Source organism: Rhinolophus sinicus, chromosome 18 (assembly GCF_057876585.1).
Source record: "Rhinolophus sinicus isolate RSI-liver-muscle chromosome 18, RSI-T2T, whole genome shotgun sequence".
Classification (NCBI taxonomy): Eukaryota; Metazoa; Chordata; class Mammalia; order Chiroptera; family Rhinolophidae; genus Rhinolophus; species Rhinolophus sinicus.
In genome coordinates, this window is record NC_142518.1 from 69,121,709 (window position 1) to 69,139,163 (window position 17,455).

The 17,455-nt window shown below is 37.1% G+C and overlaps 2 pseudogenes; both read right to left on the reverse strand.

The window, feature by feature from the left end:
- Window positions 1-1,360: 1,360 nt before the first annotated feature.
- Window positions 1,361-8,136, reverse strand: LOC109439486 (transcription factor A, mitochondrial-like; annotated as a pseudogene).
- A 553-nt stretch (window positions 8,137-8,689) lies between these two features.
- LOC148754658 (uncharacterized) overlaps window positions 8,690-17,455 on the reverse strand; it is a 42,123-nt pseudogene continuing 33,357 nt past the window's right edge.

Sequence of the window (17,455 nt, forward strand, 5' to 3'; positions counted from 1 at the left end):
ATGTTATTTTCAAACATAGAAACAATGAAAATCCCAGTGCCAAAGAGCAATCCAGTGCCCAGATTGAGATTCTAAATACCGTTTTTCAATGAAAGGGACCAAAGTTTCTTAGAGAAATTTCTGTGGCAGGAGCTATCTAAGATAAACCTAGAATATCTTGTCACACCAGATAACAAGGAAGCTAAGGAAATGTGAGATAATAGGAAAAATGTATACTGGTCTCTGCCCCCCCATTTCCTGGCACAGAACTCCTGAAAACCTTGTAAATTCTTAAATGTTAAGAGCATCTTATGTTCTTTTCTTTCTTTTTTTTTTTTAGGAAACAAAAGAAAATGTATTCAATGCAATATAAAACAATATGCTTAGATTTGGTACATAATTTCTTAGTTTTTACTTTAGGAAAAAAGACAATAAGAAAAAGGTTTATAAATCTCCATCCCTCGTACAAAAAATTGCAACTGAAACCAGCAATGCTTTGCAGGTACCACCATCAACTCTGAATATAAAATGAATTATACCCAAGAATTGGAATTTACCTAGATGAGTTCTTGTGCTCTTTAAAAAATGCCCAATTACATCATATATTTGAGACACTTTTGAATAGGAAAACCCTGCCTCCATAATTTAAGGAAGCAAGAATACTTTCCACAGTCATCAAGTATAAAAAAACTTCACAGTCTGATTCACCTTTATCATAGGTAAAATGATTACCGATACATTTCATGGATTATTTTAACGCTTAGTAGTTCCTAAACACAAAATAAATTTTGCATGAATATTTATTTATTTATTTGTTTGTTTGTTTGTTTGTTTGGGAATGTTGGGGAATAGTGTGTTTCTCCAGGGCCCATCAGCTCCAAGTTGTTGTCCGTCAATCTAGTTGTGGAGGGCTCAGCTCAGCTCCAAGTCCAGTCTCCGTTTTCAATCTTTAGTTGCAAGGAGCTCAACCCACCATCCCATGTGGGAAATGAACCAGGTAACCTTGTTGAGAGCTCACTCTCTAGCCGACCGCACCACTGGAAGCTCAGCGACAGCTCGTTGTTTTCAGTCTAGTTGTGGAGGGCGCAGCTCAGTGGCCCACGTGGGAATCAAACCGGTAACCCTGTTGTTTAGAGCTCACACTCTAACCAACTGAGCCATCCGTCCTCCCCCTTGCATGAACTTTTATCTGTTTGGGTTTTCCAAAGCAAGATACTAATACAAAATGTATCAAAGTGGCAGAATTCTGTGGACTAAAGGAAAAAAATTAAGTATAAAATGTTTACCAACTTTATGCTTTCTAATTTTACAACAGCTTCAGGTATTGAGACCTAATTGATTTCTTGTGTCTATCCATTATGAACATAACTCAATCTTCTATTTAACACTCCTCTGTGCTTTTTGCCTGGGGTTTCATTTTGCAATGGAGAAGATCATTTCATCCAGCTTCAACCATTTGTTCTTCCCAAGATTTGATTTCATTATAATAATCAATTATATCATCTTCAGCAAGTTGAATATATATTAATACTTGCTTTTGAGAACTAGAGAGATGTTTCCAGGTTTTATTTACAGTCTTCAGCTTTAACTGTAGTGTACCATCCTTAGCTTCCTGGAAGTGTTCAGATATAAAAATGTTATAAACTGAGCGAGGTCTTTTTGGTTTTCCAAGCATTGTCAACTCTCTCTTTTTTGTTATCATTTTCTTTTTTAAACGTTTTTGCATGATTTCTTTTTCCAAAGATACCATTTGATTTGGAGTTAGCTGTTCTTGAATTCTGTTTATCTCTTCTTTTTTTTAAAAAAAATTTTTTATTGGGGAATATTGGGGAACAGTGTGTTTTTCCAGGGCCCATCAGCTCCAAGTCATTGTCCTTCAATCTAGTTGTGGAGGACGCAGCTCAGCTCCAAGTCCAGTTGCTGTTTTCAGTCTTAGTTGCGGGGGGCGCAACCCACCATTCCATGTGAGAATTGAACTGGCAACCTTGTTAAGAGCTCGCGCTCTAACCAACTGAGCCATCCGGCCACCCCTGTTTATCTCTTCTTTGCATGCCTGCTAGTCTGCCTTATATGCATCTTCATACATATTTTTCTCTGAATCAGGAAGTTCTCTCCATAGCTCAGCAATTTTTAAAATTGGTTCTGTTACCACAGACTCAAGGGGTCCTCTTGCCTGTGCGTGTCCAAGCCAAACGAAAACACGAGCAGGAGTTTGTAGCAAAGAAAGTGAAGGTTTATTTAGACTTGGTGCCAAGCCCGGAGACACAGGTGAGCTAGTGCTCTCAAAAACCTGGCTCCCTGATGGCCTCTAATGTCTAGATTACATAAGGGAAAAATCATTAAACATGGTTATTGTAGGAGTTGGGGTTGTGAGCTCTACTGATTGGTCAGGGCTAAGACAGGGAGGAATTGATCATGGCTTCAGGTCCTGGTGTCAGTCATGGCATTGTTTGGTCCAGTTCCCAGGGGATGTGGTCTGTGGGACTGTTCTGATTTCACGAATCTGGAGCTGAAACATAAGTGAGGCCAAGGTGTTATCTTTGTTTGACTGAAGCTTTATTCTAGTTTGAGGTTTGGTTATTGTATCTTGGTCATAATTGATAGACCTGAAGCTTTATTCTTTTTTTTTGTAAGATTTTATTGGGGAAGGGGAACAGGACCTTATTGGGGAACAGTGTGTACTTCCAGGCCTGTTTTTTCTTTTTTAAAAAAATTTATTGGGGTGACAATTGTTAGTAAAATTACATTGATTTCAGGAGTACAATTCTGTATTACATCATCTATAAATCCCATTGTGTGTTCACCACCCAGAGTCAGTTCTCCTTCCATCACCATATATTTGATCCCCCTTACCCTCATCTCCCACCCCCCACCCCCCTTACCCTCTGGTAACCACTAACCTATTGTCTGTGTCTATGAGTTTCTGTTTCTCATTTGTTTGTCTTGTTCTTTTGTTGTTTTTGGTTTATATACCACATATCAGTGAAATCACATGGTTCTCTGTGAAGCTTTATTCTTAAGTGTTGCTGTTTACTGGAACTTAATGTCCTTAGATCTTAATGATTAAAAGGAATGGACATACAATATACATAGGAGTATCTGGGGAAAGAATGCAAGTGAGTTACAGTTCTATCAGGATAAACAAAGCTAACTTGGATTAAAGCAATATGTATGCTAAAGAAATGAAGTTCATGTACGGTTATAGTTCTGAATTTTTTACATCTGGGTTCTGAGCTTTAAATATGGGTAGGTATTCTTTAGAAAATCGAATGTATGAAGTCATAGGCTTCTTTGGATAACTACTCAAGGTGGATGAAAACCAGCTCAGTACAAATGCAGAACTGAAGGGAGGGCACAGTCGACTCCCACAGTCTGCACAGAGAGCTGCTCCAGACTTTCCCAGCGCACTCAGCATTTCCCATGCGCCCCGCCAGGAAGAACTGACCAGGCCCCAATCACGTAGAGCCCTCTGGCACAATAGAACAATTCAACAATGACAACTTAAGCTCGTAGATGACCCTCCTGAGTTCGCTATCATGCCCACCACTTACGAGGCACTATATCTTATGTTCTAATATTTGGTCTTTGAACCAGGTTCCTAACACAAGGCTTCTAAATCCCTTGGAATTTTCCGGGTGATAGGATAGTCTTTTGTTCTATTGAAGCAACTTTGGGTGGCTCCTGGATAGCTCCTGGATGGAGGCTGGTCACCAGAAAGACCAAGCCATAACTGGAAGCTTGGACTTTTCAGCCCCACCCCTTACTTCTCTAGAGAGAGAAGAGCTGAAAATGGAGTTAATGACTGATCATGCCTACATTAGGAAACCTCCATAAATATCCCAAAAGTATGGGGTTTGGAGAACTTCCAGTTTGGTGAATACATTCACATACTGGGAGAGCGAGCACCCCGACACCACAGGGACCGAAGCTTCCACTTTCAGGACACTGCCAGACCTCCTGCTATGTACCTCTTCATCTGGCTGTTCATCTGTATCTTTTATTATGTCTAATACACTGGTAAACATAAGTGTTTCTCTGAGTTCTGTGAGCTGCACTAGCAAATAATGGAATCCAAGGGGGAGGAGGTCATAGGAACCTCTGATATATAGCTGATCAGTCAGAGCACAGGTAACAACCTGGACTTGTGATCAGGGTTTTCCCTATACAGGAACACTACTAGGGTTGTGTCAAAAGGACTTGAGAGCTAAATTGAAGAGACTCTCACTGGCCAAGCATGAAGCGATTTGAGTATCTAAAGACGATAATTACAATGGATTGAAATATATCAAATACGTTTAAGTATATGAGTTCATAATGATACTTAAAAATACAATTGGTCAACTTGGAGAAAGCTAGCCCATTATTTTGAATCTGGTAAATAAAATAATGAATCAAACATTTAACCTGCTTTTGTTATACACATTCTTTCTCTATGTAACCAAATAGTGAGGAAAATGTTTTTGTAGAAGATTTCCAGCTAATAAATTAAGAAAGAATTGTAGAATTTTACAACTGTTAATGAATTAATGGATTTAGGCAATGATCATCAGTGTCTGTTAACATTACAAAAAGAGTAATAACCAAATATCATATGACTCTTAATGGGAAAATAAAGCAGTGTCTATGATGTATTTTTGCCAAAGAATAGAATTTGAATCTGATCAAACCTCTAGATATAAATATGAATTTTTAGGAAAATACAGAAAGATATTAAATAACATCACAAAGATGTAAGGTAGAAAATTCAGACTTGGATTTAGAGTGAGGATGTCGGGGAGTCGAACTACAGGAAACAACATGGTTTCTTCAACAAATAAATTGCCAGAATCTGAAATGAAAATAAGAATAACTGCATTTACAATAGCATCAAAAAGAATAAAATATTTAGGAATAAATTTTAGAAAGAAGCACAAAACGTAAAACAACAAATATTAAAAAGAACAAAACATTGAAAGAAATTAAAGAAGATCTAAATAACGGAAAAACATGCCATGTTCATGGATCAGAAGACTTAATATTATTAAGATGACAATACACTCCAAATTGATCTACAGATTCAATGTAATCTCTACTAGAATCCCATCTGGCTTCTTTGTAGAAATTTACAAGCTGATCCTAAAATCCATAAGGAAAGTGTGCAAATTTACAATTTTTCCATTGTAAGTGGATAAAATAGGTATATGGCCATCATGAGTTTGACCAGCATGTATCACTATTCTTTGAGGTTTCTGGAACCTGAAAAACTAAGGAGAATATCCTACATCTTGCCCACTCACCACAGTCTCTCAACTCTTTGAAGTCCCCTTTAATAGAAAATCCACCTCCCCCTGTTATCTTCAGAAATCAGTGTACAATTCTATAATACATCATTTATATATTGCATTGTGTGTTCACTACCCAGAGTCAGTTCTTCTATCACGATATATTTGATCCCCTTTACTCTCCTCTACCACTCTCTCCCCCCTTACTCTCTGGTAACCAATAAATCCTTTTAAATACACAGAAAAAAGAAACCAGTACATAGACTCTAGGTTTTGGCAGGGATCTTAGCAATTATCTAATCCACAGATTCCTGAACCTAGCTGCACATCAAAATCACATAGAGGATTTATCAAAAGTGTAGATTACAAGTCCCTGACTCTGAAATCTTTGCACTGGGGCCCAGGAATGTGTGGTTTTAACAAGATCCCTAGGGGGTTCTGATAAGCTGGCCCTTATATAAGCATTTAGGAACCAGGAGCTTTTTCTAGCATTTCAGCTATTGTCCCTTCTACAACTCCCTAACTTGTGTCATTCAGACTCTGAATAACTATTTCACAAGCAGCCCATTCCAATGTTTAGACAGTTTACTTTATTAGAAAGTTCTTCTTTATGAAATCTGCAACCTCTAATTCCCACTTATTTTGGTACTAGTTTTGACCTGAGATGGTAGATAGGTTTTGTGGAAGTCTCCCTTAATTTAAGGAAAAATACTGAAATACAAGTTTCTCCTTTGAGGATGGTGAGAAGTTTCTAAAAATAGGTTGCTTGTCATCAATAATGTAGGTTAAAAGAAAAAAATTCAAAGAAAATACAATGTTCAGCATCTCTGTGCAAGAAGTCATTGTTCACTAATGTACCAACAATTTTTTGTTTAAAAAGATAAGAATTTCTTTAAGGCTGTAAGTTTCAACATTTTACTTTTTTTTTTTTAGAACATTACAGATCTCTTGTCTTATAGTTGTTGCAAATGCTGCATAACATTGTTCAGATAAATGTGTTAGTCCTAATATGATGGTTTGGATGAAAATTAATATTGTAAAATTTATGTTGGCTAATGTAAAACATCCAAAGTAGGCTTATTCAACTTTTCTTAAAGAAAGCATTGTGTTCTAAGTCTATTAAAGAGCAGTTTATTTTGATTGTAAAGTTAAGATAAAGTTTCATCTTCCTTCCATGTTTATTCCTCAGAAATGAACATTATTTTCTTAAATTTTATATATATCATAAAAGTTTGTTTGCTTAATTAATATATTTGACAGTTTCACTTTATTTGCCAGTTTATATCAATTAGTGTTTACTGCTTAGATCACAATAAGAAAATGTGTTGCGATGTCTGCTGTGAGGACAGGAGTGGGATAGTGGCAATCTGCACACCATGTACTAGCCAATGCACTTTTCCTTTAACATAACAGACCTCCAAATATCTGGGTTGCCCTCATATACCCTTCAGTTTTTATTTTCCCTAGCTTAAGTATCAACAAGTCCTTTAACCAGTCTTCACATGGACCTTGTTTTGAGATCCTTCTTTATTCTCCTCCCCACCAAACACATACAACTTTGTCACTGTTTCTTTAGAAATATGATGCTTTGACTACACTTGTAATATTAACAATCACTTCTGAAAACGGTTACCTATTTTGTCCTATAAATGCTGATTTTGTTTCCTTTCTGGCCATTTCTCCCATATGTCAGGGTCATGTAAAATTCTTACTACATATTTTAAGATGCTAGCCTCACCTCCTAATTTGGTTTCAGTTACAAATTGAGTTAGCATGTTCTGGATTCCATAGTTTAGGTAATTAATTCATTTATCCAGTAAATATAAGTGCCTACTCTATGCCTAGAACTTAGGAGTCTGGTGATGAGCAACAACAGACATGGCATCTGATTTCATGAGTTTACAATCTAGTAGATAAAAATCTAAATGCTACAGTCACATTGGAGGACAGTTTGGCAGTTTCTTACAAAATTAAACATACTCTTAACATATGATCCAGAAATCATACTCCTTGCTATTTATCCAAAAGATCTGGAAACTTATGGTCCACACAAAAAACCTGCACATGAATATTTATAGCAGCTTTATTCATAATTGCCCAAACTTGGAAACAATCAAGATGTCCTTCAGTAAGTGAATGGATAAATAAACTGTGGAGCATCCAGAGAATGGAATATTGTTTAGAGCTAAAAAGAAATGAGCCATCAAATCATGAAAAGACATGGAGGAACCTTAAATGAATATCTTATTTTTTTCAAATTCATTCAGCTTTATTAATTAAAATATATTATGGTCACACACAACTCTATCTAAATAAAGCATTGCAACCCCACTGGTTGCACTGGTCATAATACACATTACAAGCATTCAAGAAGCATTCCTATACTTTTTTTTCTTTCTTTTTAATTGGGGAACAGTGTGTTTTCCCAGGACCCATCAGCTCCAAGTCAAGTTGTTGTTTTCTATCTAGTTGTGGAGGGTGCAGCTCACTGGCCCATGTGGGAATTGAACTGGGGACCTTGGTGTTATGAGTATTACGCTCTAACCAACTGAGCTAACCGGCCGGCCCCATTCCTATTCTTCTGATAGAATGATCTGAGAGCTATGCTTCCTATGGTTTTCAAGGCTAATTGTTTAGTGAAGATAGATATTCAAGAATTTTATATACCTAAGGATGAGTTATCTATATTTTTCTCAAATATTGGTGAACACTTCTTCATTTTAACCACATCAAATAATATTCATAACTTCTATCTATGACCACAATGAAGATACATCAGGATTGTAATGAACTGTCATGTTTTATTCCTCAAAGAGAAAATGATAAAACTATTGAAATTCAAAATATTCCTGTCTTACGTTAATGCAAAAAAAGATGCCCTGAACACCTACCGCATGGTGACTTACATCAATGTTCTAAGTCAACCACAAACAGCATCTTCATTTAAAGTTTCTTCATACATTGTGTCTTACATTGTCCTCAATCTTCCATGGAAAAGCAGATATGAGTGAATCCCACCTGACACCCAAGGGCTCTCAGATCTCTGAGGCAGCAAGAATCAAACCCATGACTCACATACACAGTAGAAACACAGGCACAGCATGAAGTGATTTGACAGTTGAATCACATTAATATTTTCTTTTCAAAAAATCTCAAATATAAAGATACATTGTAAGTAATTATGCCTGTTCCTTGATACTTTGAAGTATACTAATAAATGAGTTATCTAAATTTTTAAACTTCGGATTATTCTCTGTAGTAAGTATTCCGCTTTAGAGTAATATCTAAGAAGTGTTATTGACTTACTACTTTTGACTGTGAATTCTGATATTTTAGATTTTGTTTTCTATTTAATACTTTCCCACATTTTTAAATGTCTTTAAAGTCACTTTCCAGCATGAACTCTGGGAGGTTTCTCTGAAGTGTATATTTTGAACAAAGGGCTTTCATTATTTATTGCAAATGTAGAATTTCTCTCCAGTATGCATTCTCTCATATTGAGTAAGGCTGTAGGTCCAGCTAAAGGGTTTACCACATTCTTTACAGTTTTAAACTTTCTGTCCAATATGAATTTTAATATGTCGATGAAGATGTGAATGTTGAATAAAGGCTTTGTCACATTCTCTACATTTATAAGGTTTCTCTCCAGTATGAATTCTCTCATGTTGAGTAAGTTTTGAGCACCGGTTAAAAGCTTTGCCACATTCCTTACATTTGTAAGGCTTCTCTCCAGTATGGATTCTCTGATGTCGAATAACATTTGAGCTCTGCTTAAAGGCTTTGCCACATTCTCTACATTTGTAAGGCTTCTCTGTGGTATGAATTCTCTGATATTAGTAAGATATGAATGCTAGTTAAAGGTTTTACCACATTCTTTACATTTATAAGATTCCTCTTCATTACAGATTCTCTCTTTCAGATTGTATACTAGACTGAAAACTCTCACACACTGATTACATTGGCAAGGTTCCTCCCCAGTATGAATATTCTGATGTTCAGTAAGATTTAAAGATTGATTCAAAGATTTGCCACCTTCACGACATTTATCTATCTTCTCTGCAATATGAATACTCTTATGTATAAGAAGATTTGAGCTTTGAACAAACAGTTTCCCATATTTATAATGGTTCTTTGGAAGCTGAATCCTCTGATGTTTATGAGGATTTGATCCTTGGTTAAATTTTTTCCAAGATTCATTGAATTGATAACTTCTTTCTCCATTGTGTGTACTCAGTAGCATTTGGTGAAATGAATCTTCTATGCCTGGCTTTGGAAACAAGCCCAGGGTGCCATGAGCAGACATATCTGGGTGGATGGCTGTCTTCTTTATCTTCGCTCCCCTGGCCTCCTGCTTTTGCTCCAAAAAGGTGACCAGATCTGGCTTAGCTACAGCGAGACCCAGGGAGATCAGGTTCCTGTAGTTCTCCAACATCACATCCATGTACAGTTTCTGCTGAGAGGGATCCAGGCATTCCCACTCCTGAAAGAATTCTATGAACACATCGCGGAATGTCAGCAGTCCCTGTAGCAGTACAGCAGAGAAAGCAGACACAGCCCACCTGAGCCCTTACACCATATTTTCTCAACACGGAAGACCAAAAATCATTGTCCTCCTTAAACGCATATCTTAAAAGGCTATATACTGTATGAATTCCAACTATCTGACATTCTGGAAAAAGCAAAACTATGGAGATAGTAAAAAGATCAGTGGTTGCTAGGGTTTTTGTGGGGCAGTGAAAATACTCTGTATGGTACTATAATGATGGATACATGTTATTATACATGTGTCCAAACCCATAGAATGTACAATACCAAGAATGAAACCTAAGGTAAACTATGGACTTTGGGAGATTATGCTGTGTCAACATAGGTTCATCAATTGTAACAAATGTACTCTTCTGGTGCGGATGTTGTTAATGGGGGAGGCTGTGCATGTGTGGGGGAGAGGTTATATCTTTGTACCTTCCTGTCAATTTTTCTCTGAACCAAAAACTGCTTTTAAAATAAAATCTTAAGTTTTTTGACTTTTACTTATTAGATGTTTATTTTAATGACATGATATAATTATTATCAATATGAGTTTCTAGCATTTCATCACGTTGCATAGGTTCAAGACTTACTTTAGAGAACTGGTGTGTTTTTTTTTAAAATTAGTTTCAGGTGTACAAAACAATGTAATAATTAGACATTTATCACTTATATCCCTCACAAGTGATAACGTCCCTCCCCCAATCTACTACTCCTCAGACATCGCATACAGCCATGACATTTCTACTGTCTCTATTCCTAATGCTGTATTCCACTTCTTGTAACGATATATATATACATATATATAAAATTGTACTTGACATTCATTATTGTTCAGCTTCAGCTTCAGGTTTACAGTGCAGTGATCAGGCATCTACATCATCCCTGAGGTGGTCTCCCTAATGAGACAAGTGTCCATCGGATACCCTATAAAATATTTACAACATTATTGATCACATTCCCCAAATTGACTTTTGTATCCCCCTGGCAATCTTGTGGTTACCGATTGTGTTTACTAATCCCCTCATCTTCCCCCTTATCCCCACCCCCCCATCTAGCAACCATCAGGTTTTCCTCTATGTCTCCAAAACTGTTTCTGATTAGTTCATTCATTTATTCTTTTTTTTAGATTCCACATATAAGTGAAGTCATATGGTATTTGTCTTTCTCTGTCTGACTTATTTCACTTAGCACAATGTTTTCTAGGTCCATCCATATTGTTGCAAATGGTAAGATTTCATTCTTCTTTATGGCTGCATAATACTCAATTGTATAAATGTACCACAGTTTTTTTCTTTTTTCTTTTTTAAATTTATTGGGGTGACAATTGTTAGTAAAATTACATAGATTTCTTTTTTTTTTTTTTTGCAGAACCCTTTAATACACATACCCTTTGATACAATAATTCCTCTTTTAGTATCCATCCAAAGGAAATAATCAGAAATTAGGACTTAAAATAACAATATATATATATATTTTTTTTCCAGTCATATATCTTTTATATGAAGGATCAAAAACTTTATTTTATTTTATTTTTTTTAACTTTTTTTTAAAAATTGGTTTCAGGTGCACAAGACAGAGCAAAATTTAGACGTTTATCATTTATATCCCTCACACTGTGTGAACCCCCCTCCCCCCATCCACTATCCCTCTGTATGTTCCCCAAATTAATTTTCAAAACCCCGTGGCCATCTTGTGGTTACCGACTATTTTCTAAACCTCTCACCTTCCCCTTATCCCCACCCGCCCCCGCCCCTCTAGCAACCCTCAGGTTTTTCCTCCATGTTTCCAAAACTGTCTCTGATTAGTTCATTCACTTATTCTTTTCTTTAGATTCCGCATATAAGTGAGATCATATGGTATTTGTCTTTCTCTGTCTGACTTATTTCACTTAACATAATGTTCTCTAGGTCCATCCATGTTGTTGCAAATGGTAAGATTTCTTTCTTCTTTATGGCTGCATAATACTCCATTGTATAAATGTACCACAGTTTCTTAATCCAGTCATCTACCGATGGGCATTTTGGTTGTTTCCATGTCTTGGCTATTGTGTATAGTGCTGCAATAAACACAGGAGTGCATAAAGATTTTTGAATTGGAGTTTTGGATTTCTCGGGGTAGATACCTAGGAGTGGGATTGCTGGATCATAAGGTAGTTCCATTTTCAGATTTTTGAGATACCTCCATACTGTTTTCCATAGTGGCTGCACCAATCTGCATTCCCACCAACAGTGCACCAGCGTTCCCTTTTCTCCACATCTGCGCCAGCACTTGTTGTTTGTTGATTTATTGATGATAGCCATCTTGACTGGGGTGAGGTGGTATCTCATTGTGGCTTCTATTTGCATTTCTCTGATGGCTAGTGAGGTTGAGCATTTCTTCATATGTCTGTTTGCCATCTGTCTGTCCTTTTTAGAAAAATGTCTCTTCATGTCCTCTGCCCATTTTTTAATTGGGTTGTTTGTTTTTTTAGAGTTGAGTTGAGTGAGTTTTTTTTATAAATTTGTGATATTAACCCCTTATCAGATGTATCATTGGCAAATATCTTTTCCCATTCAGTAGGATCCTTTTTTGTTTTATTGATGGTTTCCTTTTCTGTGAAAAATCTTTTTAGTTTGATGTAATCCCACATGTTTATTTTTTCTCTTACTTCCCTCGCGCGAGGGGATATATCAGTAAAAATCTTACTCCAGGTAATGTCTGTGAAGTTTCTTCCTATATTTTCTTCTAGGAATTTTATGGTTTCAGATCTTACATTTAAATCTTTAACCCATTTTGAATTTATTTTTGTATGTGGTGTAAGGAGGTGATCCAGCTTCATCTTTTCGCATGTGTCTGTCCAGGTTTCCCAGGACCATTTATTGAATAGACTGTCTTTACCCCACCGTAAATTCTTGCTTCCATTGTCGTAGATTAAATGACCATATAGGCATGGATTTATTTCTGGACTCTCTATTCTGTTCCATTGATCTATGGGTCTGTTTTTATGCCAGTACCATGCTGTTTTGATTACTGTAGCCTTGTCGTATAATTTGATGTCAGGAATTGTTATACCTCCCACTTTGTTCTTATTTCTCAAGATTGCTGAGGATATCCGGGGTCTTTTGTTGTCCCATATAAATTTTAGGATTATATGTTCTATTTCTGTGAAAAATGTCGTTGGTAGTTTGATAGGAATTGCGTTGAATATGTATATTGCCTTAGGCAGTATGGACATTTTAACTATATTAATTCTTCCTATCCATGAACATGGTATGTGTTTCCATCTATTTGTATCTTCTTTCATTTCTTTGTTCAGTGTCTTATAACTTTCTGAGTACAGATCTTTTACTTCTTTGGTTAAATTTATTCCCAGGTATTTTATAGTCTTTGGAGCAATTGTAAATGGAATTGCTTTTTTAATTTCTCCTTCTGATGTTTTATTATTGGTATATACAAATGCAACTGATTTCTGAATATTAATTTTTGTATCCTGCTACTTTACTAAATTCATCTATCAGCTCTAATAGTTTCTTGGTGGAGTCTTTAGAGTTCTCTAAATATAGTATCATATCATCTGCATATAATGACAGTTTTACTTCCTCCTTACCGATTTGGATGCCTTTTATTTCTTTTTCTTGTCTGATTGCTGTGGCTAGAACTTCCAGCACTATGTTGAATAGAAGTGGAGAAAGTGGGCAACCTTGCCTTGTTCCTGATCTTAAGGGGAATGGTTTTAGCTTTTCCCCATTGAGTATGATGTTAGCTGTGGGTTTATCATATATGGCCTTTATTATGTTGAGATATGATCCCTCTATTCCCACTTTCTTAAGGGTTTTTATCATGAATGGCTGCTGGATTTTATCAAATGCTTTTTCTGCGTCTATTGATATGATCATGTGATTTTTATTCCACATTTTGTTAATGTGGTGTATCACATTAATTGATTTGCGGATGTTGAACCACCCTTGCATACCAGGGATGAATCCCACTTGATCATGGTGTATGATCTTTTTAATGTATTGCTGAATTCTGTTCGCTAGTATTTTGTTGAGGATTTTTGCATCTATGTTCATTAGCGATATCGGCCTGTAGTTTTCTTTTTTTGTGGTGTCTTTGTCTGATTTTGGGATCAGGGTGATAGTGGCTTCGTAAAAAGTGTTTGGGAGTCTTCCCTCCCTCTGGATTTTTTGGAAGAGTTTGAGGAGAATAGGTGACAATTCTTTTTTGAACGTTCTGTAAAATTCACCTGTAAAGCCATCTGGTCCAGGGCTTTTGTTTGTTGGGAGCTTGTTGATTACTGATTCAATTTCCTTGGTGGTAATCAGTCTATTCAGGTTTTCTGTTTCTTCTTGAGTTAGCCTTGGAAGGTTGTACGCCTTTAGGAAGTTGTGCATTTCTTCCAGGTTGTCAAATTTGTTGGCATACAGTTGTTCATAGTAATTTGTTAAAAATTTTTTGTATCTCTGCGGTGTCTGTTGTCACTTCTCCTCTTTCATTACTGTTTTTACTGATTTGGGTCCTCTCTCTCTTTTTTTTTAATGAGTCTGGCTAAAGGTTTGTCAATTTTGTTTATCTTCTCTAAGAACCAACTCTTGGATTCATTGATCTTTTGTATTGTTTTTCTGGTTTCTATTTCATTTATTTCCGCTCTGATCTTTATTATCTCCTTTCTTGTACTCCCTTTGGGCTTATTTTGTTGTTCTTTTTCCAGATCCCCTAAGTGTGAAGATAAACTGTTGATTAGTGATGTTTCTTGTTTCTTTAGGTAGGCCTGCAGTGCTATGAACTTCCCTCTTAGGACTGCTTTCGCGGCATCCCATAGATTTTGGTTCGTTGTATTTTCATTTTCGTTTGTCTTGAGATATCTTTTGATTTCTTCCTTGATCTCCTGCTTGACCCATTCATTATTTAGTAACATATTATTCAGCCTCCATGAATTTGTGTGTCTTCCAGTTTTTCTTCCTGTAGTTCATTTCTAATTTCATAGCACTGCGGTCAGAGAAGACAATTGGTATGATTTCAATTTTCTTAAATTTATCAAGACTTGCTTTGTGGCCTAACATATGGTCTATCTTGGAGAACGTTCCATGTGCACTTGAGAAGAACGTGTATTCTGCAGCATTGGGGTGAAATGCTCTGAAAATATTGATTAAATCCAAGTGGTCCAATGTATCATTTAAGGCTGTTGTTTGCATATTGATTTTCTGTCTGGAAGACCTGTCCCTTGTAGTCAGAGGTGTGTTGAAGTCCCCTACTATGATAGTGTTACTGTTGATCTCTGTCTTTACGTCAGCCAATATCTGTTTTATATATTAAGGTGCTCTTATGTTGGGTGCATAGATGTTTACTAGGGTTATGTCCTCTTGTCGGATCGATCCCTTTATCATTATATAGTGCCCGTCTTTGTCTTTTAATATTTTCTTCATTTTAAAGTCTATTTTGTCAGAAATAAGTATTGCAACTCCAGCTTTTTTCTCATTTCCATTTGCATGAAATATCTTACTCCAACCCTTCACTTTCAGCTTGAGTGTGTCTTTTGATCTGAGGTGAGTCTCTTGTATACAGCATATACAAGGGTCTTTCTTTCTTATCCACTCAGCCACCCTATGTCTCTTGATTGGAGCATTTAATCCATTTACATTTAAAGTGATTATTTACATTTAAAGTGATAGGTACATAGTTATTGCCATTTTTAAATTTGTAGTTAGATGGTTTTCATCTTTCTTCTATTTACAGAAGTCCTTTTAGTATTTCTTGCAATGCTGGCTTGGTAATAAATTCCTTTATCTTATTCTTTTCTGGGAAGCTCTTTATCTCTCCATCAACTTTAAATGATAGCCTTGCTGGATAAAGCAACCTAGGTTGTAGGCCTTTGTTTTCCATCACTTTGAGTACATCCTGCCACTCCCTCCTGGACTGTAATATTTCTATAGAAAGGTCATTTGATAGTCTTATAGGAGTTCATTTGTATGTAACCCTCTGTCTTTCTCTTGCTGCTTTCAGGATTCTCTCTTTGTCTTTAACCTTTGCCATTTTAACTGTAATGTGTCTTGGTGTGGACCTGTTTGGGTTTATCCAATTTGGAACTCTGCACTTCCTGAGCTTGTATGTCGGTTTCCTTCACCAGGTTAGGGAAGTTTTCGTCATTATTACTTCAAATATTTCTTGATCACTTGCTCCCTCTCTTCACCTTCTGGTATTCCTATGATGCGCATGTTGTTGCACTTGATGTTACCCCAGAGGTCTCTTAAATAATTTTCATTGATTTTTATTATTTTTTCTTTTTGTTGCTCCGTTTGGGTGATATTTGCTAACTTGTCTTCTAAGTCGTTGATTCGATCCTCTGCCTCATCTAACTGGCTGGTAATTCCTTCAAGTGTGTTCTTTATTTCAGTTTTTGTATTCTTTAGTTCTAACTGGTTGTTCATTATGATTTCTCTATCCTTTATGTCGTGACTAAGCTCCTTAACCATTCTTATCATCAGTGTTCTGAACTCTGTCTCTGGTAGTTTGGTTACCTCTATTTCATTTTGTTCCAATTCTGGAGGTTTCTTCTTTTCTTTTATTTGGGACATGTTTCTTTGTTTCCCCATTGTGGTTGACTCTTTGTGTTTGCTTTGATATATTAGGTAGATCCCCTATGGTTCTTGGTTTTGGGTGGGTTATCTTATGTAGTATGTGTCCTTTATATTTGACTTACACCACTTCCCTATCTTTCTGTGCATGTGCTCCAAAGGTGACCATTGAGTTATGTATATTGTCCTGTTAAAGTTGAACTTTAATTGCTTTTGGCATGTCAGCAGGTGGGATTGACTCCTAGGTTGACTAGTTGTGAGACTGGCTCTGCCACAGCAGGATATTCTGCTGCGTGAACTGCTTAAATGAGGTTTGGTCTCTATGGGCTTTTGTGCCTGCAGAGAATCCCCTCTGGGTGTGCCACTTGTATGTCAAACCCGGTAGCACTCTGGTTTGGTCTGGAGTTGACCTCTGGGTGTTTTGAATCTTGTGCCTCTTGGGCTGTGCCCTGGTGTAGGGCAATTTCAGAACAAAGCAAATCACCAAGCACAACAATAACAACAAAGAAGAAACCAAATACACTCACATGTAAAAACAACCGATAACCCACACTCAACACAGGAAAAATATCAAAAATACAAAAACAAAGCAAAGCAAAATAGTAGCAGCAGTCTTGGCTTAAGCCCATCAAGTAATGTCCAGGTTGTCCTCTGCTGTACCAAAGAGTCCTCTGTGTATTGTGCAGGCAGAGTCGGTCACCTAGTGCCCAGAGTGACCCTGGCACTGCAGTTCAAGATGAGTGGGACTATGGGGTCTGGATGGTAGTTTTTACAAAGTCAGTGCAGTTTCTGCTCTTGCCTGCCCTTATGCGCACTGAGAGTAACACAGCCATCCCTGTGCCCAGGTCTCCTATGTCTTAGGGCACTTCTTCCGTGTGTGTGTGTGTGTGTGTGTGTGTGTGTGTGTGTGTGTGTGTGGAGGCTGCGAGATTTCTGAGCTGCTGAAAGCCCAGAGCTGCCTCTGCCACCTGCTGCTGACCCCTGGGTGTATCTCCCCAGTTGTAATTGCCCTGCTCTAGGCAGGCCAGAAAAGGTGGGGGCTGTGGATGGAGGAGTCTTCTCTGTCCCAGCCCAGCAGTGTCACACTCTTCCCGGCCTTTCTTGGGTCACAGCAGCTGCAAACTGGGTCTT